This window comes from Stenella coeruleoalba, assembly GCF_951394435.1.
Source record: "Stenella coeruleoalba genome assembly, contig: scaffold_404, whole genome shotgun sequence".
Classification (NCBI taxonomy): domain Eukaryota; kingdom Metazoa; phylum Chordata; class Mammalia; order Artiodactyla; family Delphinidae; genus Stenella; species Stenella coeruleoalba.
In genome coordinates this window covers 19,922-43,994 of record NW_027646355.1, presented here as the reverse complement: position 1 = coordinate 43,994, position 24,073 = coordinate 19,922, and the positions used below count along the sequence as shown (strand labels likewise).

The 24,073-nt window shown below is 47.2% G+C and overlaps 1 protein-coding gene across 1 annotated transcript in view; it reads left to right on the top strand.

The window, feature by feature from the left end:
• LOC307181156 (uncharacterized protein) overlaps positions 1–16,511 on the top strand; it is a 30,030-nt gene extending 13,519 nt beyond the window's left edge. Inside the window, exon 2 of the mRNA XM_079946597.1 lies at positions 1–16,511. The gene's annotated coding sequence lies outside the window, so the exon portion shown is untranslated.
• Positions 16,512–24,073: the final 7,562 nt, after the last annotated feature.

Genomic DNA, 24,073 nt, shown 5'->3' with positions numbered 1-24,073 from the left:
CTTCCAGGCTGAACTCCTTCGTGGCTCACTGCCTGCATCCCAGCCAGAAGTGGAAAAAAGAGGTGTTGGAGACTGTGCAGACCGTGGAGCAGTTCCTGAGGGAGCAGAGCTTCCAGGGGGAGCATGGGCTGGACCAGGAATCGGGGGTGCTGAAGGTGGTCAAGGTGAGACTGGTTCCCTCCATCCCCAGGCCAGGGCTGGGCAAAATGCAGCTTGTGGGTCTACATCCCTGAGGATGCTGGGACCTGTTGCCTCATTATCTCTAGCCCATGCTATTGACATCTCAAGACACTCCATCCCAATGCACTGCTGCCTTGAGCAGAACAAGTCCAGTAAGGAAGCTAATAATAATAGTGTACTTTTTTGGATGCACTAGCCTAACCCCTTAACATGTATTATGTCTAATTTGTGTACCCTGTGAGGTGTGTATTATTCTTTTCCCATTTTACAGATGAGCAGAATGGGAACTCAGTGATTTAAGATCCATAATGACCAAACGCAATGCAAGGTCTCTGATTGGATCTTGGTGTGAATGGACCATCTGTAAAATATAATTTGGGAACAATTGGGGAAATTTCAATATGGCCAGAATATTAAATAATATATATATATAAGGGAATTGTTTTTTTAATATTTATTTATTTTATTTTTTTATTTTCTTGGCTGCGTCAGGTCTTAGTTGTGGCAATGCGGGATCTTTTGTTGCAGCGTGTGGGCTCGGGCTTCTCTCTAGTTGTGGCGTGCGGGTTTTCTCTCCCTAGTTGTGGCGCGTGGGTTCCAGGGTGTGTGGGCTTTGTAGTTTGCGGCACACGGGCTCTCTAGTTGAGGCGTGGGAGCTCAGTAGTTGTGGCACGTGGGCTTAGTTGCCCTGCAGCATGTGGGATCTTCGTTCCCTGACCAGGGATCGAACCCGAGTCCCCTGCATTGGAAGGTGGATTCTTTACCACCGGACCGCCAGGGAAGTCCCAGGGAACTGTTTTTTTGAGGCGTAATAGTTTTGTGGTTATGGGGAAAATGTTCTCTTTTGTTGGACACAAATGCTAAAGTATTTAGGGACGATGGTCCTTAGCGTTTGTAATTTACTTTAAAGTGGCTTAGTTGAAGCAAATATGGCAGAGTTTAGACTTGTTGAATCTGGGCGGATGTATAAGTGTTCATTGTATTCTCTTTCTATTTTTCTGTTTAAAATTTTTGATAATGGAAATTTTTTTTTAATGGAAGCTCAGAGAGGTGAGGTCACTTGCCCAAGGTCACACAGCTAGTGGTGAAGCTGGGATTTCACCCAGGATCTATCTTACTCTGCTCCAGGCTGCCCTCACTGAGCTTTTTTCCCCCAAGCCCTTCCTGCAGCTGCATCATGTCACCTCCTGTCCTAGCTAGGATAATAATGCAAGAGGGTCAAAACTAGAAAGGTGTGATGAGAAAAACAACTTTGAGGAAAAAATTTTGTTTTTCTGAGTGGCTGCCGAGGCATTTTACAGTATGGTGACCCTACTAACACCAAAAGTTCAGAGTCTGGACTTTTAGATAGGTTTAGGGTATCCCCACAGGTTCCTGCTTTGCCTTCCCCGGTGGAACCTTTTAATATAACCACTGAGTGGGCTTCCCTGGTGGTCCAGTGGTTAAGACTCTGAGCTTCCACTGCAGCGGGCATGGGTTCGACCCCTGGTCACGGAAGTTCTGCATGCCACACTGTGTGGCCAAAAAACATAAATAAATAAAATTTTTTAAAAATTTAGAGCTAAGCGGGTTTTAAATAAAAGTTTTTAATGTAAATTGATACAGCCACTATGGAGAACAGTATGGAGGTTCCTTAAAAAACTACAGATAGAACTACCATACGACCCAGCAATCCCACTACTGGGCATATACCCTGAGAAAACCATAATTCAAAAAGAGTCATGTACCAAAATGTTCATTGCAGCTCTATTTACAATAGCCAAGACATGGAAGCAACCTAAGTGTCCATCAACAGATGAATGGATAAAGAAGATGTGGCACATATATACAATGGAATATTACTCAGCCATAAAAAGAAACGAAATTGAGTTATTTGTAGTGAGGTGGATGGACCTAGAGTCTGTTCTACAGAGTGAAGTAAGTCAGAAAGAGAAAAACAAATATCGTATGCTAACACATATATATGGAATCTAAGGGAAAAAAAAAAGAAGGTCGTGAAGAACGTAGGGGTAAGACAGGAATAAAGACACAAACCTACTAGAGAATGGACTTGAGGATATGGGGAGGGGGAAGGGTAAGCTGTGACAAAGTGAGAGAGTGGCATGGACATATATACACTACCAAACGTAAAATAGCTAGTGGGAAGCAGCTGCATAGCACAGGGAGATCAGCTTGGGGCTTTGTGACCATCTAGAGGGGTGGGATAGGGAGGGTGGGAGGGAGACGCAAGAGAGAAGAGATATGGGAACATATGTATATGTGTAACTGATTCACTTTGTTATTAAGCAGAAACTAACACACCATTGTAAAGCAATTATACTCCAATAAAGATGTTAAAAAAAAAATAACCACTTAGAGTTAAGCCTGTGAAAAGTTAGTAGCCTCTGCCCCAATCACCTTGTAAGGACTAGGTGCTTGCTACCCCGCTCTAGCTCCTGCTGGCTTGTGACCTGGGGTGGAAGACTGCCCTTCCCCCGGCTCACTGTGTCCCTTTGCTTCTGGGATATATAAGTAATAAATCATTTTTTTTTATTTTTTAAATTAATTTTTGTTGGAGCATAGCTGCTTTACAATGTTGTGTTAGTCTCTGCTGTACAGCAAAGTGAATCAGTTACACGTATACATATACCCCTCCTTTTTAGATTTCTTTCTCACTTAGGTCACCACAGAGCATTGAGTAGAGTTCCCTGTGCTATACAGTAGGTTCTCATTAGTTATCTATTTTTGAAAGTAATAAATCTTATGACGCTACTCCCTTTGTATGGGTGTATTGGAACTGCACCTTTCCTCCAAATGACCCCGGGGGTTTCATTTCCCCACAGAGGGAGTTTGGATGCTGAGGGAGCTACCTGCCCACACTGTGTGGGCGGCTTGTGCCCCTGGCCAACGAGATATTAACACTTTATTTGGGCTTTAAACTCTCCCCCAACCCCTGAAAATCTGGTAAGCTGTGCTGGTCCACAAGAGTGAATGCTTGTCCTTGGGTTTGAATAGGTTTGAACTGAAGCAAGTCATGAAGCCTGTTCTAGAACGCTCTTCCCTCTCTGCCTATATCTTACCACTGGAAAAGGTGGGAAGGGCAACACAGGCACAGCCTTCAGCGGGATGTGCTCTGTGCCATTCCCAACCCTCTCACATAGGGCAGAAACACCCCGCCCCTGCCAATTCCTGAGTTAAGCCCTCACTTCTAATGTGACTGTATTAGGAAATAGGGTCTTTAAGGAGGTAATTAAGGTTAAATAAAGTCATAATGGTGAAGCCCTAATCAGACTGGACTCGTGTTCTTATAAGAAGATAGAGACATCAGCGGCCTCTCTCTGTCCATGCACACACACAGGTAAGACCATGTGAGGACTCAGTGAGAAGGCAGCTGTCTGCAAGCCAGGAAGAGAGGCCTCAGAAGAAAGCAACTCTGCTGGCATCTTGATTTTAGACTGCAAAATTCCAGAACTGCGAGAAAGGAAATATCTGTTGTTCAAGCCTCCGGTCTCTAGTATTCTATTATGGCAGCCCAAACAGACTAATGCACCATTTTATGTTGGCTTTTTTCCCCAGGAGAACAGTACCTATAACAGTAGACTAGCATCCTGGTCCCCAGGTCATTTTGGTTCAGTTAAATTCTTAAAGTAGCACTTACATCTTACCTCACACTGAAATAAATCCTTTTGTAGCATGTGAGTGGCACAGAGTGGAGCTTAAAAGATTTAGTGGGCCATCAGGCTCTCTCTAACCCACCCCTTGAACCTGTCTTATACCATCTTCTTTGCTTCCCAGTCCAAACCCTGTGTTCCAGTCTTTTCCCTGTCCCCCATTTATAGTGCCCACTCCTTCCTTGCCCAGTTGGAATTTTCTCTAGCTTCCATGCCGACTGCCCAAACCCCATCTCTTCTTCAGGGTCATCCTAAGCCCTACATCTTTGGGGCCTCTTCTCAACCTTCCAGCCAACCTCTGCATCACTCTGGTACTTCCTGCCTTTGCAGAAATTTAACAGAAAGAGAGGAGGGGATTGGAGGCACTGTGCCTAAGATCTCAGGTGGATGAGATTCTTCCCTGCAAGCCAAGTGTCCGGCTGTAAACAATACCTTCAGGGCCTAAACAGTGAATAGAGGGATAGAAAGTGACTTGACTTTGGTGTATGTATGTGTTTATACCCATATATGTGAAGTCTGTGTTCTTGGAGTAGAGCCCCATTCATTTAGAGAAAAAAGAGCCTGCTCCAAATTCCCCATCTGGAACTAGCAATTTGTCCTTAATGAGGCACATGTATAACACAGGTTATAGATTAAGACTGACCTGAAGAGAGCACACTGACTTTCGTCTAAGCACCTCACACGTCAAAGACAGCTAGACGTGGAAGAAACCAAGAAATCAAGTGTAGGATTTCCCAAACTGCAGTCAGTTACTAGCCACATTAATAACTGTTTTAAACCTTATTCACATTGCATCAAAGGGATGCTTTGATGCACTGCTGAGGTCTTCTCAGCAAAGCTCACGGGAATTTGGTATATGAGGATCCACACTAGCGATCCATTTCACCGGTGTCAATCTCTCTGGACAGTTTGGGTGGAAAGGACAATTCCTGAAGGTGCGATACCTTCACCACATGTACTAGCATTGGGTCTTGCTTGTGTGTGTGTCACCGACTTCAGCCTTGCTGTAGCAATAATAGCTAAGATACTGTACAGCTGAGAGGCTATTTAAGTATTTATAGATATATACATAAGATAAAAGCACCTAACTTTTTTCTACCTATTGCTTACTTTCCACAGCGGTGTACACACCACACTTTAGGAAACAGTGATGTTGTCCAATTTGTCTTCTCATTTGAAGATGAGAAATGAAGGTCTGGAGACCTTTCATTGCTCAAGGTCATTCGAGTGTTTAAGGGCAGGATGCTGGGGTTCCTGACTTCCAGGGAACCTAACTTTTCTCTGAAATTATACTGCCCCTTAATCTCTTAGCAGTACATAAAACAAATATTGGTGACCTCGTGACATGCCAGCCCTTGGGTGAAATGGAGATCTGTGACTGGCTCTCAAACTTTTAAGAAATGGGAGTCTAGGAAAAAAAAACCCCAAAACAGTCATGCAAAGACTCACTGTGCTGGGAGGGGAGCCTGTGGTCGTCTAGCTCAGTGCTGGGCTGAACCCTGGATCGTCCAAGGAGGGTCTTGGAGACCTCTCTGCAGGCCAAGAAGTCAAGGCATAAGGGGGAATCAGGCAGGTTTGCTTCTGTGTCTTCATGTTATTTTCATGTAAGATAGCACTGAAAATTTCAAAAGTAACACTGGAAATGTGCTGTGCTTGTCCATTTTCATCGTATAGATAATGACATGAAGGCTCAAAGGGGGGATCGTGTTTTGCTAGTTAATAACAGACAACATTCCTCATCCAGCATTCCTATAGCTTAAAAAAGCAATAGAGGCAAGTGTGTCCATGAACGTGGGTTTGTGGTCATGCAGATTTGAACTTGCATCCCAGCAGGACTTGAATGGAGTTTTTCTCTCCAAATTAGGCAAATTGTTTCTCCAAGGCTCATGGAGTGGTCAGTGTTGTTATAGGGGAGTGAGGTAAAAGCATTTTCTTCACCATATGCTGCCCCAGACATGTTATCTGAAAGGAAGGAAAGAAGGAAAAATGGGAGGGATATATGGAGAAAGAGGGAGGAAACTAAGGTGGCAGAGAACATTCCTAAAAGTCCTCCATGATACTTCTGCTGTGCTTCCACACGCTCCTTGGGACCTTGCTTGCCAACAGAAATGTTGATTAAGCACTCTGGTTCTTATGTACGTTCTGCATTGGGAACACTTATAGTTAGGTTTCAGGGCTCTGAACTCCCCAAACTGAGGAACTTGTCATTAAAAGGTCCTTTTAAAAAGCACAAGTGCCCCCAATTTAATGGCATTAGATTTTGGCAATGATTTCTTGAATATGACACCGAAGGCACAGGCAACAAAAGGAAAATAGAGAAATTGACTTCAAGAAAATTTTTAAAACTCTGTGCATCCAGACCCTATCAACAGAGGAAAAGGGCAATCGCAGAATGAGAGGAGATGTTTGGAAATCACATATCTGATAAGGGATTAATATCTAGAGTGTACAGAGAACTCCTAAAACTCAACCACAAAGCAAACAACCTGGCTAAAAAATGGGCAAAGGACTCGATTAGACATTTCTGCTAAGAAGATACATAAATGGCCCATAAACACCTCAAAAGATGCTCAGCATCAGCAATCATTAGGAAAATGCAAGTCAAGACTACAGTGAGACACCACCTTACACACATTAGGGTGACTACTGTGAAAACAAAAAATAACAAGGGTTAATGAGGATGTAGGAAATTGGAGCCCTGTGCACTACTGGTGAGAATGTAAAATGGTACAGCCATTGTGCAAAATATTATGGTGGTTCCTCAAAATTAAAAGTAGGATTACCATATGGTCCAGTTCCACTTCTGGGTATATACCCAACATAACTGAAAGCAGGTTTTGCAAGATACTTTGTATACCTATGTTCATAGCAGCATTGTTCACAATAACTAAAATGTGGAAGGAACCCAACTGCCCACTGACAGATGAATAGATAAGCAAAACGGGATGTATACACAACAGAATATTATTCAGCCTTAAAGAGGAAGTTCTGACACAGGCTACAACATGGATGAATCTTGAGGACATGATGCTAACCTACCAGTCACAGAAAGACAAATGCTCTCGATTCCACTTGTATGAGGCACCTAGAGTGGTCAAGTTCATACAGACAGAATGTCGAATGGTGGGTGCCAGGGGCTGGGGGTAGCGGTTGCTGGAGGGCAGAGAGTTCCAGTTTTTCCAGAAGAAAAGAGTTCTGGAGATTGGCTGCCATACAACGTGAATGTCCTGAACGTTTCTAAACTCTACACTCATAAATGATACGATGATACAATTTTATGTGCATTTCACTACAAATAAAAACAAAACATGGACTTCCCTGGTGGCGCAGTGGTTAAGAACCCGCCTGCCAATGCAGGGGACACGGGTTCGAGCCCTGGTCCGGGAAGATCCCACATGTCGCGGAACAACTAAGCCCGTGCACCACAACTACTGAGCCTGCACTCTAGAGCCTGCGAGCCACAGCTACTGAAGCCCGTGTGCCACAACTACTGAAGTGCATGCACCTAGAGCCTGTGCTCCTCAACAAGAGAAGCCACCACTGTGAGAAGCCCGCACACCGCAACGAGGAGTAGCCCCCGCTCGCCGCAACTAGAGAAAGCCTGCGCACAGCAACGAAGACCCAACGCAGCCAAAAATAAATAAATAAATAAATTTAAAAATTAATTTAAAAAATTATTAAAACAAGAAAATACCAAACACAAGTGGCCCTCGGAGACACAGTAAATATTTTTGTCGTTCACAGTTTAGAGCTGTCTCATTGTCAGGGTGCTAGTCTTCAGTCAACTAGCTGAGAACTGGTACGGAGGGGATGGGAACTTCCATGAAAGAGCTTCTGAAGCTAAGTAGCCTGGTCCATTTCCTAATTTCTTTAGCGAATATCTGAGTGCTTGCTGGAGCCGGGCACTGTACTTGGTCCTCGAGATAGACAGCTGTGAAAAAATTATACAGAGATCCTTGCAATCTGGGAGTGAGAGGTGGGGTAGGGAAGGACCCGCAAATGAAAGCATGGAAGTTTTTAGCATGTTACCAGGTGATGCAGGTTACAGGAACAATAAAGCATCAAAGGGAAAGAGGGCTACCCTAATTAGAAGGGGACATGTGGACAGACCGGAGAGAGCAGCCCCTGTAGATACGGAGAGAAAGAACATTCTAGGCAGAGAGAATAGTAAGTGCAGGAGGCTACGGGGAAGGAGCTGCTAGGAACAGCCAGGGACAGCGTGCCAGTGTGTCTGGAAGGGCTTGAGGGAAGGGGAGGGACGGTGTGTGTGTGTGTGTGTGTGTGTGTGTATGTGTGTGTGTGTGTGTGTGTGTGTGTGTGTGTGTGTGTGTCAGAGAGAGAGAGAGACAGAGAGACAGAGAGAGAGAGAGACAGAGAGAGAGAGGAATGGGGAGGGGGAGAGGGGGAGAAGACTGCTTTTGTTCGAATCCAGATGGGAGCCTCTGAAGGGTTTTGAGCTCTGAGCAACACGATCTGACTTGGGACTTACCAGGATCACCGTGACTGCTGTACCTAGAACGGATTGAATGGGAGGGGGCAAAGCAGAAAAACGCATTTGAAAGGGGTGCACAGAATGGGAGAGCAGGGCTGGTGGGACCTGAGGGGAGAGGTTTTCTGTCCCTTGCAGGGTGCCGGGTAGGGTTTAGTCTGGGTGTGGCCGCCCCGCTCCCTGTCTGCAGCACTCTGCCCTCCTCACCTCCTGTAAACGGAGGCTAAGTACATCCTTGAGGCTCTCCCAGAGAGTTGATGGCCTGCCTGGGACAGTCCTGAGTCACAGCCCCTTGGCTGTCACCAGCTCCAGGGATGCTCCTGTCCTGAGCATTAACCTCCCTCAGGGGGAGTCCTCATTCTCCAGGGAGGAAATGGATATCTCACTGCTGCGGGCTCTTAACTCCTGTAAAGCTGCAGGACAAATGACTCACTGAACATGCTTCATGCAGGGAGGAGTGGGTAATCTCAGAGAAGGGAATAAAAGTTCTCAAAACTCCGAACCGGGGGATTGCAGAGAAGCTCGCTGTCTTCTCTCTTGGGTGCCTGTGTGTGAATCGGGGAAGGAGAGGGCGGGCACCGACTTGGGTCTCGGTTCGCCGCCGCGGACCATCCTTCCAGGGCAAGTTTTTCTTAGTGTCACTCGATTTCCTGAAGTGGGAGAATGAATACCCAGTGTAGAAAAGTGGGAAGAAAAGCGTGTTAGTTAGCATGAAATATGGTCATCTGATGACTTGTCCATTATGTATTTGAGGAAGCGGAGATTCTGAAGACCTTCACCTACTCAAGGAGAGGAAATTGCCTCTGTCTAGACCAGGACCTCTTACTTTTGCCACTGGTGACATTTTGTGTCCGATAATTCTTTGCTGTGGGCTGTCCTGGGCATTGTGGGATACTCCTACAGTATCCCTGGCCTCCGCCCAGCGGACGCCAGCAGTCCTTCCCCAGCTGTGACAGCAGAAATGCCTCCTGAACTTGTCAATTGTCCCGGGGGCGGGGAGCTGGGGGGAGGGCGGCAGAGTTGCTCTGGGTTGAGAGCCCCTGACCCAGGCTCAGCAGGCACATGGGTGAAGTCAGGACTGTGTATGTCATGTCCTCTCTGGCTAACAGTAATCGATGGTGTTAAAACTAACAGTGGCTTCTGCTTGGTCACTGGGACAGCAGAGCATTCACTGCTCTGCCTTGAGAGAACAATTTTCCTGTGTTTTAACTAATAAGGCCCTTGTGACAGCTGGATTCTGGGCACCCCAACTAATAAACGTGCCGATAAGGCAAAGAAACCAAAGCCAACGTCCTCCCTGATTGCCAGGGAGGGGGCATGTTTTCTTTCCTCTCCCTCTCCTGGATCCATGCAGTAATTAGCCAAAGTAAAATGAATTTTAGCTCATGCTTAATTGCCTTTACAGCGTACTCGCCAGCACGGATGCAGTAGTGCTAAACTAATTTTTAAAATAAATTTTAAAAAATTTATTTATTTTTATTTTTGCCTGCCTTAGGTCTTTGTTGCTGCGCGCGGGCTTTCTCTAGTTGCGGTGAGCAGGGGCTACTCTTCGTTGCGGTTCGCGGGCTTCTCATTGGGTGGCTCCTCTTGTTGCAGAGCACGGGCTTTAGGCGCGTGGGTTTCAGTAGTTGTGGCACTTGGGCTCAGTAGTTGTAGCTCGCGGGCTCTAGAGTGCAGGCTCCGTAGTTGTGGCGCACGGGCTTAGTTGCTCCGTGGCATGTGGGATCTTCCCGGACCAGGGCTCGAACCCATGTCCCCTGCACTGGCAGGTGGATTCTTAACCACTGCACCACAAGGGGAGTCCCTAAACCAATTATTTTTTTAACTTTATGGCTTTAAATAATCCTTGGCTCTGAAATTCCCTGTACCCCTCAGCTACGTAACCACAGGCCCCTCTGCCCTAAATCCTTTTCTTATACTTTTGTAGCTTTTTAAGCAAGGCCCCTCTTTAGGAAGACATAACCCCTTCTCTGTAGAAAACATGAAAGACCTGAACAAATCAAGATTTCTCCATGCAGAATTCAGCTAGTCCTGTGCTTAGCTCCAAACAAGGAAATCCATCTCTCTAGCAAGCATGCCATTACCGGGACTAATGTCTGACTTGAATAACAAGCAAATTGTTGTGCTTTTAATTGTACCCTGCTGGGTCACAAAGCTTGTGAGAGAGGAATGTGCCCAGCTTCTGCAGGAGAAACAGATCAGGCCTCTAATCCTCCTTTTCTGTCACCTTCCCCTCCCCCTTTCCAATCCTTTCTCTTCTCAGCAGAGCAGAGGGACAAAAAAGAGACAGCTAAATTATGTTTAAAATGGAAGAGTCTAAAAGAAGAAAAACGGTGGTCAGTACTGACTTGGGAGAGGATGCATTATCTATCCACAGCCTCTGCAGTGTGGCCCATTTGAGGACAATCAGTGTTCTCACCGGCTTGCTGGAGGGCGATATCTGCGAGCCTAAACCAGGCTTTCTCAGCCTCAGCACGACTGCTGGGTGGGGTTGGATGCTTCTTTGCTGTGGGCCTGTCCTGTGATGGAAGGACATTTAGCGTCGCGTAAGCTGTGACCATCCAAAGTGTCCCAAGACACTTTCAAGTGTCTCCTGTGTGCAAAATTGCCCCTGATGGAGAACCACGGCCCCAAGCCCTTCCATATTGGGATGTACTTGCTCTCTCTCTCAATCTCCCCCGCCCCCCAGTACACAAAACCCAAGAAAATCATGGTTCCTGTGTTAAAACTGGGGAGATCAACGTGCTCTTCATGTAGGTAGAATGAGTGGAAAGGAAAAAGACGCTGACTTGTGTGTAGGCAGGGGACAGAGTGGGAACCCCCTCAACACCAAGACTGAAAAGAGTCTTAGGATGTGGGTGTGTTTGTGGCTCCCGCTGGGAAGTGGCAATGCCCCTGGTTGAACAAGCCAACTTTCGAACGCCTCTACCCTGTGCACTTTGGAATAGGGCTTGCTGTGGGCGAGATGAGGAGTGATGGCGAGGCTGCAGAGATGAAGGCGCCTCTGAAGGTGCTGACTGTCTCCTCCCGCACTACTTGGGACAGGGGAGAACTACCCAGCTTCACAGAGATACCCATTGCTCAGACAATGACAATCCTGTCTTGGACCTAAACATCGGGATGAAAGAGGGCTACTGACAAGACAGACGTTGTGCAAACATGGGGTTGCACTTTCATTACAGACATCGAGGCAAACATTTCACTCCTGGTGATATAATGAGACCTCCCTATTTTTAGGAATTTACAAGAAGCATTATTGCTTGTCCTTACCGGCCAGAAGGAAAGGCGGGAGAGCGAGCACACTGCAGTGAGCCCCCATATCCACTAGATGGCGGTGTACATCTTCCTCAGAAGCCAGGCGGGCAGCGCTCCGGGCAGCTCGTTGGCCTAAGCAAGACAAGGGCCACTCTTCTTTTGGGAGACAGGCATCTCCTCTCACCGTCGGCACAAACAGCCCCAAACAATTGCACTGACCACACAGCTCTAAGCCATGTTCCAGGGCACTGCCGTCTGTTCAGGAGTGAATGCTGGGGAAATGAACCACGCTGCTAATTTCCTTGATTGGGGGCCAAAATAAGATCTCAAGTGACAGTGGGTGTGATTTATTTTTCCAACAAGAATAGGGGCAAAGCCATTTCATCCCACCCCCCCACCCCCGCCCCAACTGCTACCATAAATGAAAGCAATCACCTAATTAGTCCTGAATTACTAACTGGCAGGGTAAAGATCTGCTGGAATTCAAGCTGAAGTGGGGAGTCTGGAGAAAGGGATGTGATTTCTGCAGAGGAGGAGGGGAGGGGTAGGGCAGGGTGGGAGGGGCGGGAGGGGAGGGGAAGACCTGAAGCCCATTGTGAGGTCCTGCGTCCCTGTGGTCTGGGGGCCGTGCTGGCCCTGACCCTGGGAGAAAAAGAGGCTCAGTGATGTCTTCAGGCCGTTTATTTTGTGCAGGAGAATGACTTTATAAACTGAAGGAAAAAGAACCTGTTGGAGAAAACCTATCCGAGAGTTTCTCTGAAAATGCTACAGATGGAGATGAACTGGCTTGGGAAGGAGAGCACAGCCCTGTGGCACCTGGCCACCCCGCTGCTGGTGGACCCCCCAGGAAGGTTCTGTCATGGAAACGACAGGCAGATCTAAAACCAAGTTGGGCTTTACGTCATTAAGAAATCCCCCAAAGGAATGGAATAAAGGCCTCCTTTCACACTTTGGGTTTTGTATGTGTCCCGAGGAAGCGCCTCTTCCCCAGCTGAGACAGCGCGCTGTCCCCGCGACCCAGTGAGCGGCCCTCGTCCTGCGGGGAAAGCAAAACAGCAGCGGGGTGGGTGCGCGCCCAGAGCTGCCCCTCTCGCAATTGATTTGTTCAGGGGTGACTTCTTGCGTTCTATTTAGATGTGACTTTAATCGAAGTGCTTTCCTAAGGCGATTTATCACAACTGTGAACGGTCAGTTTGCACAGCTGCTGCTCTTTTAGGGAAACGCACAGGCTCGGGAGGTGGAGGGGCCGGCGCGGGCTCCCCTCTTTCCCACGGACCGGCCCGCGTGCCCCTCGCACACCAGAAATATGTGCACCGCGTCTTCAGAGGCCGCCGCTTCTGTGCTCGGGCTCCTCTGCTGTCTCTGGCTGCTGAACAGCCATCTCCTCTCTCCTGGGAGGGGCAGCTGGTTTCCTTTTGGGGCGCTCCCCTTCTCCCCGTCTCAGCTCCTGCAGCGGAGACGAGGCTGCCCCTCTCTCCCTGCACGCTGCGGGCTGGGTGTACAACCCGGCTCGGGTCACCGTCTCCCCCCTCCCCTCCCCCCCCCGTCCCCGCCGACCCCGCTCAGCGCCCACCACAGCCGGCAAAGCCCACACGGGGCGCTCAGTTAAAGCTGAACCTTAGGTGAAAACCACGACTTTTTAGGGTGTCTTCAACATTGCATGCAACATACTTCTACTAAAACAATTACTGTTTATCTGAAGTTCAGCTTTAACGAGGCGGGCATCCTGTATTTTGTCTGGCAGCCTTCTAGGTTCTAAAGAAAATGTTTGTCCAGAGCAGATCAAATTGGAATCAGCCTAGGACTTTTAACTGGAGCTTTGGGGAAAAAATACTTAAAAGGTATCTGTTGGGACTGCTAGGCTGGTAGGATTCATGCTTGCAACCGCTGGGAGCCAGCTTTGCTATCATGTGGGGAGAGCTGCTGGAACTAGAAGCCAACACCACAGAGAGCAGACCTGTTTTACTTGAACAGGTGGATCCAGCTGTTCTTGAAGCTGGCCCGGTGGGTGGTAGAGGTCAGGGTGCTGATGGCCAGGAGGGATAATAATTTCCTACCCCTCAAATCTGGGAAGTGAAAACAGCAGGGCTGAATGTGCCCACGGGGCATGGCTTCTGTTCAACTGGAAGAGTGGTGAATGGCTGTTGGGTGACCCAAACAGTCGGTCTACTATATTCTTACTTTGTTTGCTAATTGTTTTGCTGCATGTAAACTCTTTGTTGCATTAGCTCTTGTTCATGACGTCATGTCTGGAGGCAGGGTCTGATAGACTTACATGTGGAATTGGAGACTTAAATTTCAAATCTGCCTCTGCCTGGTTGAGTGGCTTTAGGGTCCTCGTAACCTCTACAAAGTTGAGTTTCTGGGTCTGAAACCTAAGGACAGAGGTTATCGTAATCCATTTGGACTGCTATAACAAAATACCAGAGTCTGGGTAGCTTATGAAAAACAGAAATTTATTTCTCATAGTTCTGGAGGTTGGAAGTCTAAGATCAGGGTGCGAGCAGATTCACAGTCCGGTGAGTCTCCTCTTCCTGGGTCACAGTTGGCGTGTTTTCTCTGTAACCTGCCATGGCAGAAAGGTCGAGGGACCTCTGCGGGGTCTCTTTTATGAGGGCACTAATTTTGTTCATGAGGGCTCTACCCTCATGACCTTATCACCTCCCAAATGCCACACCTCCTGATACCATCACTTTGGGGGTTAGGATTTCAACATATGAATTTTGGGGGAGGCAAATGTTAAATCTATAGCAGAGGTACTTTCCCCATAGGATGGGGGAGAGGGAAAGTATGTAAGCACCTGTCATAGGGCCTGGTGTGGAGCAGGTGCCCCATACAGATGTTATTACAAAACATTGAGTATAGTTCCCTGTGCCATAGAGGAGATCCTTCTATCTATTCTATGCCTTCTTTGAATGACCGTAGCACTTGTTGTCTGTATCATTTTTATGTCTGTTGTTGCTTTGTGACTGAAAACGAAAAATTTCTATTTGTCCATGTCCTGGCCCTTACATAAAAATGTGTTCATATATCTATTTCATATTTATTGACTACATCTTAGGCACCCTGTTAACTGCTGGTTCTAGATGTTAGTAAAATATAGACCTTCCTGCTCAAAGGGTCACAGTATTTGTGGGAAAATAAAAAAATGAACAACCTATGTCTCAAAGAGCTTTGTACTTCCCAAAGAGAACACACCTCGTAGGTACAATAAATACATGTATCATATGTAAATGTATAAATAGTTAATGGGATTATACACCTGAGATAACTGCTTTCCGATTCTGAGGAAATGATGATTATATTTCACCAGGAGCTCAATACCACTCTGAGAATGAGGGCTTAACCCCCGACTTGACTCACTGCATCGCTTTCCTATATAAAAATACACAAGTCTGTACATATGCTCTAGAAAAAGGCTTATCTGGCATGAATTTCAGATAGCAAGAAGAAAACTTCAAGAGGTTCAGAGAAGCATCCAGAAGCTCAGATGACTGTCTGGCACTAATACAACTTGCTTGACAGGAAAATAGAGCTGCAAATCTCACAAAATCAGATGATCTTTCAAGAATTTCAAAACCTCCTGCTATTAATTGGAAATCCTAGAAGAATAGCTTCTTTTAAAATGTACTGATAATATGCTTTACAGCTTAATATTCAGAAGCCTATGTTTTGGCTAAGTGAGCTTCAGGAAGGAAGGAAATTTGCGGTTTACCTCCACTTACTTTGGAACCGCTGGTTCCAAACATCTACTTCTATGCACAGTCATCTTATCATCTGTCAAATGGAGGCAACTCTAAGACAACAGAGTTACAGAGATGTTGCACAGCTCCATGTGTCATTGTCGTCATTTGTTTCAGAATACCAATAACATCTAAGCGACTACCGAAAGAGTGCTATATTATTTGGGGTCATCTAGTGCAGCTCTGTCAAAGTAAAGAAAAGGGACCTAGAATGACTATAATTTTCCCAAGAGGACACAATTATTTTATGGTAAATCTGGGACAAGAACCCTGATCTCTTGGATCCCATTCCATTGTTCTTTCATTGGGTTCTGAACAACCCAGAGAAATAAAGAGAAATAAAACTCCTGTGTGCTGTGTCACTGGTACAGGACATGGCAAGATTGGAATTGGAGCACTACATATTAAGAGGTATCTGAGAAATTCTTCAAACTAATTGAGAAACAGTATTGAGAAACATAGAAAACAGTATGTTTTATGAAGATGATTCTGTGCAATGAACAGAACTGGTAACACACACTGGAAGGTGAATTCTCATCTTCTGGCACCTTGAAAACGCCACCTCAACATACACGTTAAAATAAACATTTGAACTGGGTCATATTTAATTCTGCATGCTCTTGTAAGTCAGCAAAATATTCCATATATCATTTAAGTTGTCACTCACTTTTTAACTTGACTTTCAATTTCTAAAAGTCTTTCCAAACATAAAACAGAGGTGGGAAAATGGTATATGGGAAGCTGCAGAGATGAAATAAGCTTATTTCATTAGGCATAAGGATGAATATCCAAACAACTTCTTCATGGCTGAAAGTGTGCAAATCTACTGTCTTCATTTTGTAGTCAAGGCTTCTGGAAAAATATGCTAATGGATTCCTTATTACCCAAATGTCCCATATCAGTTTCAGTAGGTATCATTATATATTATGGAAATTTTTCTCAGTGACAGTGAAAGACACCCTGACTGAACATCCCCCTGCCCATGACACAGAGATGATGGTCTCAAGCTATCTCGAAGGCACTGGAGCCCACACTATCCGTTACTAATATTAATGGAGGATAAAACTTCATATTCTGTTTGCTCTATATTTGTTCAATCACTTCTTCCCTTCATTAAACTGGATGGCCCATAATTGAGTCTGTAGTGTGTCTATCATTGGAAACTGAACAAAGTTTTGTTGGTTTTATTAATGTCATACGTTCCTAGGGAGGGTCTATTCAATAACTAAGTCTAGTTTCACAGTTACAAATAAATTCTGATGTAACTTTGAATAAATTAAGCTCATCATAAAGGAAGGATACTGAGAGTTGCTACTACCCCTTCCTTGAGGGGCTCTCGTAAGGCACTAATTAAAGTAACAGAGGTGTATATGTATGCATATATTTTCAATGATATTTGTACAGACTTAAAAAGAACTCTGCAGAATGCATTATAAAAACCTTAATGCTGTGTGTCCCTAGTTCCCAGCTCTCTCATTAGAACTACTTAAATGAACACAATCTTATCTGTTAGGATAGCTATCAGAGTACTCCAAATACTACTTCTTGCAGTACCCTGTCCCAACCATTTGCCATCCTCTTCCCATTAGTCCTCAAGTCAGAAGCCCCGAAGATCTGTTCATTAATTTATGAACACATTTCTTCATCCAGCGAAGAAAATTGATTGATCCCTTACCAAATTTCAGGCACCATTCTTCAGTATGATTTATAGGCATGTTCAGGAAACACAGCAGTGATTAACACAGATGAATATAGTCTCTCTTGAGCTGAGTGGGGAGACAAAAGTAAATAAGCAAATATAAAATCATAAGTATAGGGCTTCCCCGGTGGCGCAGTGGTTGAAAGTCCCCCCGCCGATGCAGGGGGCACGGGTTCGTGCCCCAGTCCGGGAAGATGCCACATGCCGCGGAGCGGCTGGGCCCGTGAGCCATGGCCGCTGAGCCTGCGCGTCCGGAGCCTATGCTCCGCATTGGGAGAGGCCACAACAGTGAGAGGCCCGCGTACCGCCAAAAAAAAAAGCTATGAAAACAAAACCTATGGATGGAGACCTACATGAAAGATGGAAGAGTATAATAATGGCCAGAGTACATTACTGTGGCAGAAGCAGCAGCCCTTAAGGAGGACAACTTTATAAATTACAAATTGGATTTAAATAGACAGGGAATTGAAAGTGGAGACATTATTTTCTGCAGAAGATGATGGACAGGGGAGAACAAAGAAAATAAAACTGAGATTGCTAGCAAAATACAATGCTAAGCATGTAAGTTAGGACTGAGTCCTTAACTTTCATTTTTATTATTGAGTGGGTGAGTATAGATTACTGACTACACAGAACCAAGCCTGGGAACACATTTTATATTTATGATCTTTGTGCCTAAAACTAGATTCTCCTGCAATTTAATATGACACTAGGACAATGACTGGCCAAGTTTTAGATTAATCACTCTTACACAAAGATTTTTCATTCATATAATCTCAAACAAATACTGCGTCACCAATTAAGTTCCAGATCCTATGCACTCTGGCTGAAGATAGAAATATCTTGCAAGCCCAGCGTCACTTTCCTCTTCCTCTGGTAACAAATCACACTTTCTATTATGACAATGGCCCCAGTTATCGGCCCAGGAATAAACACTTGACTCAGGAAGAGCCAATTAAAGCCCTCCTTTAGAGTTGATCGAGAGCTTGAAGGTTAGAGTATTTCAATCTTATGAAATTTTTGTAAAACAAAATTATTTCAAAATCTACTAATTATTCTTTAAGTTCTAGAAACTGCATTCTGTGACTAAGAGGACAATTTATTTGCCGTCGGTTCTGCTCTGCCCACTTTATGTTTCTGTTATTGTGAGATAAAGGCAGTGGGGAATGGCAAACCAATTCTGATTCATTCAACACATGAGTGCTTCTTAGGTACAAAACACCATTCTGAACATTGTCCGAGGTAAAAAGGTAAATAATACCTAGCCCCTTACCCTCAAGGATCTTCCAGCTTAGCAAGGGAAATAAAACATGCACACAGATGACTGCAACAAAAAGAAGATAATGATTGCTGCCAGACGTTTGGGGAGAATGAGTAGAGCAAAGAGAGAACACAGAATAAGGCAACATTCAACAGTCAGCCAAGAACTATTTGTTGAGCAATTGCAAGCTGTGACCTGGAAATGGAAGAGGAGAACATAGATCTTCACATGGGCAGGTGAAAAATCAAGTGTTATTACTTGTAACACAGCTCTTCAAATATATTTTTTGGCACCAAGTGCCTACTAAATAGCCTTAAATTAAAAACTAAATAAGGATACAGTCTCTATCAAATATAGCCTCAGGTACTGATGCCTAAATACTAGGATCACAGTATTTGTGTTCCCAAGGATGCCTTTCTATTGCTTTGCTTCTTTCCCCCTTTCCAAATTAGCTAATGCTGCCTTACCAGGATATCTATTTCACTTGTTCCAGCCTTTTTGATCCAATGTATTGAATAGCAGAATAGGTGAGTTACAAGAGGATATTTTGACTTCAAACAACAGAAATAAAATACTATATAATTAAAAAAAAGAGGCAATCTTTCAGGCACATGTGGATCCAGGAGTTCACATGTTCTAACCAGGTCCCTTTCTCTCTTCCCCACCCCTTCTTCTCTCTGCCTTTTCTCCTCTCTGGTAGTTCTCATTATGGGATTCAAATATTTCCCTGTTTATGTGGGAGCTTCTGGCACAGCTGCGGGCTTATACCCTCGCAGCTCCAGGGCTGGCTGGAAGGGGCGGGCGCATCACAGCATAAGGTTGCACAAGGTGTGCACTTATATAGCAGGGCATCACATCTATGAGGGATTGATGATCACATTGTATACAGGGGTAGCTTCGCATAGTTTTTACATCACTTTTCTTGAAGATGGCAGTAAAATGGTATGTTTTTACAAAATCAAATAGTGTAACGTTGTCCAAAAGATATACATAAAGCATTTAGAGGAAGGAGGCTCCTTTTTCTTTTAACTCCGGCACGGATTGTCTATTGGACAGTGGTAACCCTATGTCATCAACCTCGTTACTCCAGCAGAAGTCCAGGGATTAGCCCTGCATAACTCTTGTTAGCCTCTATTCCCTTCCTTGAACACTGTAGCCAGAAGGTTTTTTTCCTCCTCAAACCTTAACTATTGAAACCTGGAGGAGGGGCATGTCTGAAAAGAAAATGATGGACTGGACTCTCCCTAGAAGGAAGATAAATGGGTGGTCAAGAAGAAAGAAAATAAAATCCTCTGTACCAGGAAATGTTTGGAGTGTTTTTTGGGTATCAAAAAACGGGTGCCCTACACATAAAGCAACAAAGGATATTGGTCTAAAAAGAACACCATGGCCCAAGGTGCATGACCTATTTCAACAGAGGATTTGAAAGTTAAAAGTTAACCTGTAAAACATTCAATTCAATTTCATCATTTTACAGATGGGCAAAGTAAAACTCAGGCACAGGAACAGAAGTGCCAAGGTCAGACAGGTGGTTGGTGGAAGAGACAACCAACTTCCCAACTTCTGACTTTTTAGGTGTGTGTGTGTGTGTTGTTTTGTTTATGTGCAAGGACATTTTTCTTTAGTACACTAACATTACAACAGAAAGTATAGTCTTGTTTTGGTTTTCTCTGCGCCCTCAATTCTGTATAAGACAGTTTCGCTGTCCTCCAACAGAAAGGCTCAGCAAGAGTAGAGACCACCATAAGCAGTACACGTGGGCACCAAGGGCAGATACATTGCCCTTCCTTGTGTAGGAACTAGGGCCACTTGTTGCTTTAATGGGCCAAGTTTGGGCTGGACCTGCAGGAGGGGACACCTTTGAAAAACAGCTTCCTAACTGCACTACAACCTGCTCTGGCATCCTGGTTCCACTCCCCAAACCCCCCAAATCTTCAGCCAGAAAAAAAAAAAAAGAATGGATCACTGGATCGATGGGGAGATTTCTGTCTGCTCCTCCTACTGCCACCTCTTTCTTGCTATTTCCTGCCCGAGGAAACCTGACATCAGCCCAAAAGCATCTCTGGAAATGGGTAGGAGGGAGCCTTACACCTGTCAGCGCCAGAGAAGAGAGTGCGCTCTGCAGAGTTCTCAGTTGTTCCATCTCTTGCGATGAAAGGAAGAAAAGGAGCGAATCCGCCACAGATTTACTGGAGACCAGGGTTACTTCATCCGGCTCCGGCCACAGTAACCCCTGAAGACCAAAGATGCATTTCCATTCCCAGCATTTCTTGTTGGCGTCTTTCCCTACAGGCTAGCCCAGTGCCTGGCCCCGGAGAAGTCTCTGCGTAAAGGTTCTTTAGGTCATAAATCAGGCTCCTGTGTGTATGTGTGTTTTTCTTAGGAAAAACTGGCACAGACGAATTAGCAGTACAGACTGGGGTCTCCCTACTACCCTTCATGCTTGGCGGCATCACCTTCGACTACCTCGCATTCTCCCGGCGCTGACAGTCCCGGCTCCGGACCTCAGGGTTGGAAGCAGTCAGCCCCAGCTAGAACCGCCCTGTCCGGGGCTGATGCCACCCTGTGCCTAGAATGTGCGTGTGGGTGCAGGCGGGCGAGCGAGCGGCTTCTACAGTGAGACCGAAGCAGGAGCTCAGCCTTCGCCTGCGACCTGCAATCCCCAGATTCCCTGGGGACCTCGAAACTGCCAATCGGAGGTACTCCCCCCCTCCACAGCCGCCCACCTATTCCCTCCCCCCTTACCTCAGCACGCAGCCCCTCCCTGCGTGATGATGCAAAACCGTGGGGAGGGTGGGCGCTGGGAAGGGTGGGGAGAGCCTGAGAGCGAGCGAGGGTGGGAGGGAGTGGGCGGAGGAGGAGAGGGAGCCGAACGCGCATTTAAAGCGATAGCCATGCTCGCTCTCTCCCCAGTGCTGGGCTGTTGGAGAGCTCGAGCTGCAAGCCACCGAGCGCGAGCTCGAGCGCGGCGCGCTGGCCGGGGAACCCAAGAGCGCACGGCGCTCCAAGATGGCAGGCGCCGCGGGACCCCCCCACCCTCGCCGGCTGCCCTTCCCCGGGCGCCCCTACCCTCCTCGCCCGCAGGAGACCCTGGGCTTCCCCGGAGGAGCTCACCCCAAGGGGCCAGGACGCCGGCGAGCCCGCCACCGTCCCCTCGAGTGCCGCCGCCACCACCGCACCGCGGGAGCAGCATGGTCCAGCTGGGGAAGCTGCTCCGCGCCCTGACTTTGATGAAGTTTCCCTGCTGCGTGCTGGAGGTGCTTCTGTGCGCGCTGGCGGCGGCGGCGCGCGGCCAGGAGATGTACGCCCCGCACTCCATTCGGATCGAAGGGGACGTCACCCTCGGGGGGCTGTTCCCGGTGCACGCGAAGGGTCCCAGCGGAGTGCCCTGCGGCGACATCAAGAGGGAGAACGGGATCCACAGGCTGGAAGAGATGCTCTACGCCCTGGACCAGATCAACAGCGATCCCAACCTGCTGCCCAACGTGAGGCTGGGAGCGCGGATCCTGGACACTTGTTCCAGGGACACTTATGCGCTCGAACAGTCGCTCACTTTCGTCCAGGCGCTCATCCAGAAGGACACCTCCGAAGTGCGCTGCACCAACGGCGAGCCTCCGGTTTTCGTCAAGCCCGAGAAAGGAGTTGGAGTGATTGGGGCTTCGGGGAGTTCGGTCTCCATCATGGTAGCCAACATCCTGAGGCTTTTCCAGGTAGGGGGGCGCTCCCTCCGGGGCAGAGCGCGCCGTAGCTCCCCGCGCTCTTTATCCTGAAGGCTGGCTTGGACTCCAGGGGTGCGGGGTCTGGTCAGCCTTCGCTCATTTCCACCCTGGAGATCCTGCGGAATCCCTCCCACCTCACCCGAGGAGGTACTTTCCCTGCTTGATTCATTTCCCTTCCATCTCTCCCCTGTCCGCGCTCCACTCCATCCGGCTTGACATTCTGGATTTATGGCCCCATTGACAAGAAACAGTCTCCGAAAAACAAGGCGATGATTTAAATGGGTTTGCATTCGAGTGAAATATGGTTCCAAAACAGGCTTGTAAAAGTGCCGGGCTCCTGTGAGAGCCACTTAGGCGCAAGGAATATGAAAGATGAGAAGACGCCTAGAAACTAGGCATTTCTCAACTCCCCAGCTTCCCTGCCCCAAGCCGCCCGACAAGCTGCAGCTCCCTTGGAAAATTTCGAGAAGAGCTTAGGGAGGCAGTTCTTAAACCGAAGGCTAGGTCTTCACCTACATTTGGACGTGAATTGCCCATTTCGCTCGGGTTGGATTTCCCGACCTGTAACCTGTCTCTGCGAGGGCATGGGGCGGAAGGCGTGGGGACTGTCCTCAAGCGGGGAGAAGCCACCCGCAGACGTGCCCCCAGGTGATTTGCTCTGGGCAGTTGTTTGCACCGTCTAAACTGCCTTTGCGATCCGGCCACTGGCAGGAGCCGGGCGATCAGCTTTCTACTCCTGCCAGCTCAGAGCCCGGAGGTGAGCTCATGCTAACTGCGAAACACAGTCGCTTTGTCTGCACCCACCCTGTGCCCATCCTTTCCCACGACCTCTCTAACGCAGCCCCCAACCCCAGTCCTGGGTTTTGAGGACGATTCTCAGAGCCAGACAAGAAGGCGCCTGGCAGGAGGCAGTAGGGTGCGCTGAGCAAGGCCGGGCGGTCCTCTAGCTCCGGGTGCAGGCGGGCAACGGCGGAAGAATGCGAGGATGGCGGAAGATGCGAGGACGGCGGATCGGGCCCGCTGAGCGGTGGGCGGTGCTGCAGTGCTCTCTCACCGCCTGCTCCCGCAGCCTCGGCCCCGAGGCTCCTGTGCCGCCCTGGGTATAGATGGATGGCTTCTGGATGAAGAAATTGAGTTTCAGGGTCTGCGTGACTATGGGTTCTCTTGTTTCTCTGTCTTTCTTCCTGTGTGTCTCTCTCCTTGTGTCTCTTTCTCCCTGCTTTTTTTTTTTTTTGTCTCTCTGTTTTTATGTTCTCCCTTTCAATTTCTGCCTCTCTTTTCCTTCTCTACCCCTATCTCCAAGTTTTTTGTTCATCTCTGTCTTGAAGTGATCCTTTCCTAATGCACAGCTCTCTCCCTGCCTGGTAGGACCCAAGCTCAGTTAGTCCCTTCTCCAGATGTTCTGGCTGACCCTTATGCTCCCCGTAGCTAAAAAGTCGGCTCCCTCTCTAGTGCCTTTCCTGAAGCATGTTGGGTTTCTGGAGGGGACTCCTTGTGAGATTCAAGCTGTCACTACATGAGCACCCAGGGGTATGAAGTTTGTGTTTGTGCCAGAAGGAGGGGTGCCTGTCTAAAGCTGCAGCCTGGTATGGCCCCTCTGAGCCTCTGAGCATCCCTAGCACCTGTTGAGTATGCCACCTCTAGATGTTTGCAAGGCCAAAAGTGCTTCTGGGCAGCCTTCACTTTGAGGTAATGCTTTCAGGAAGAGCCTGGGTTGTTGGAAGCAAAACCCAGAAGCACTTCCTTTACCTCTGAGCTTAAACTAGAGAACCTGAGGAGGCAGCGCTGCAGGGAGGATGAGGCCAGAGGTCACCTGAGAACCACAGGGGCAACTCACAGTATTTTTACTGGAGCTCTGGGGGTTGAAGGCACATTTGCTGTTTGACATTTTAAAAATTATTTTGGTGCCTTCACTTGGAGCTTGGGAGCTTGCAGATGGGCCTGCCTGTCGAAAAAAGAGTGAAATCTTAAAGTCAAGAGAGAGCTTGCAGACTAGGTGAAGGATTGTGTTTGCTGAAAAAGATTCCAGGGGGAGCTGATTCCTTCTCTGGTGTGTGGATCTGAGGCACTTGCAAGA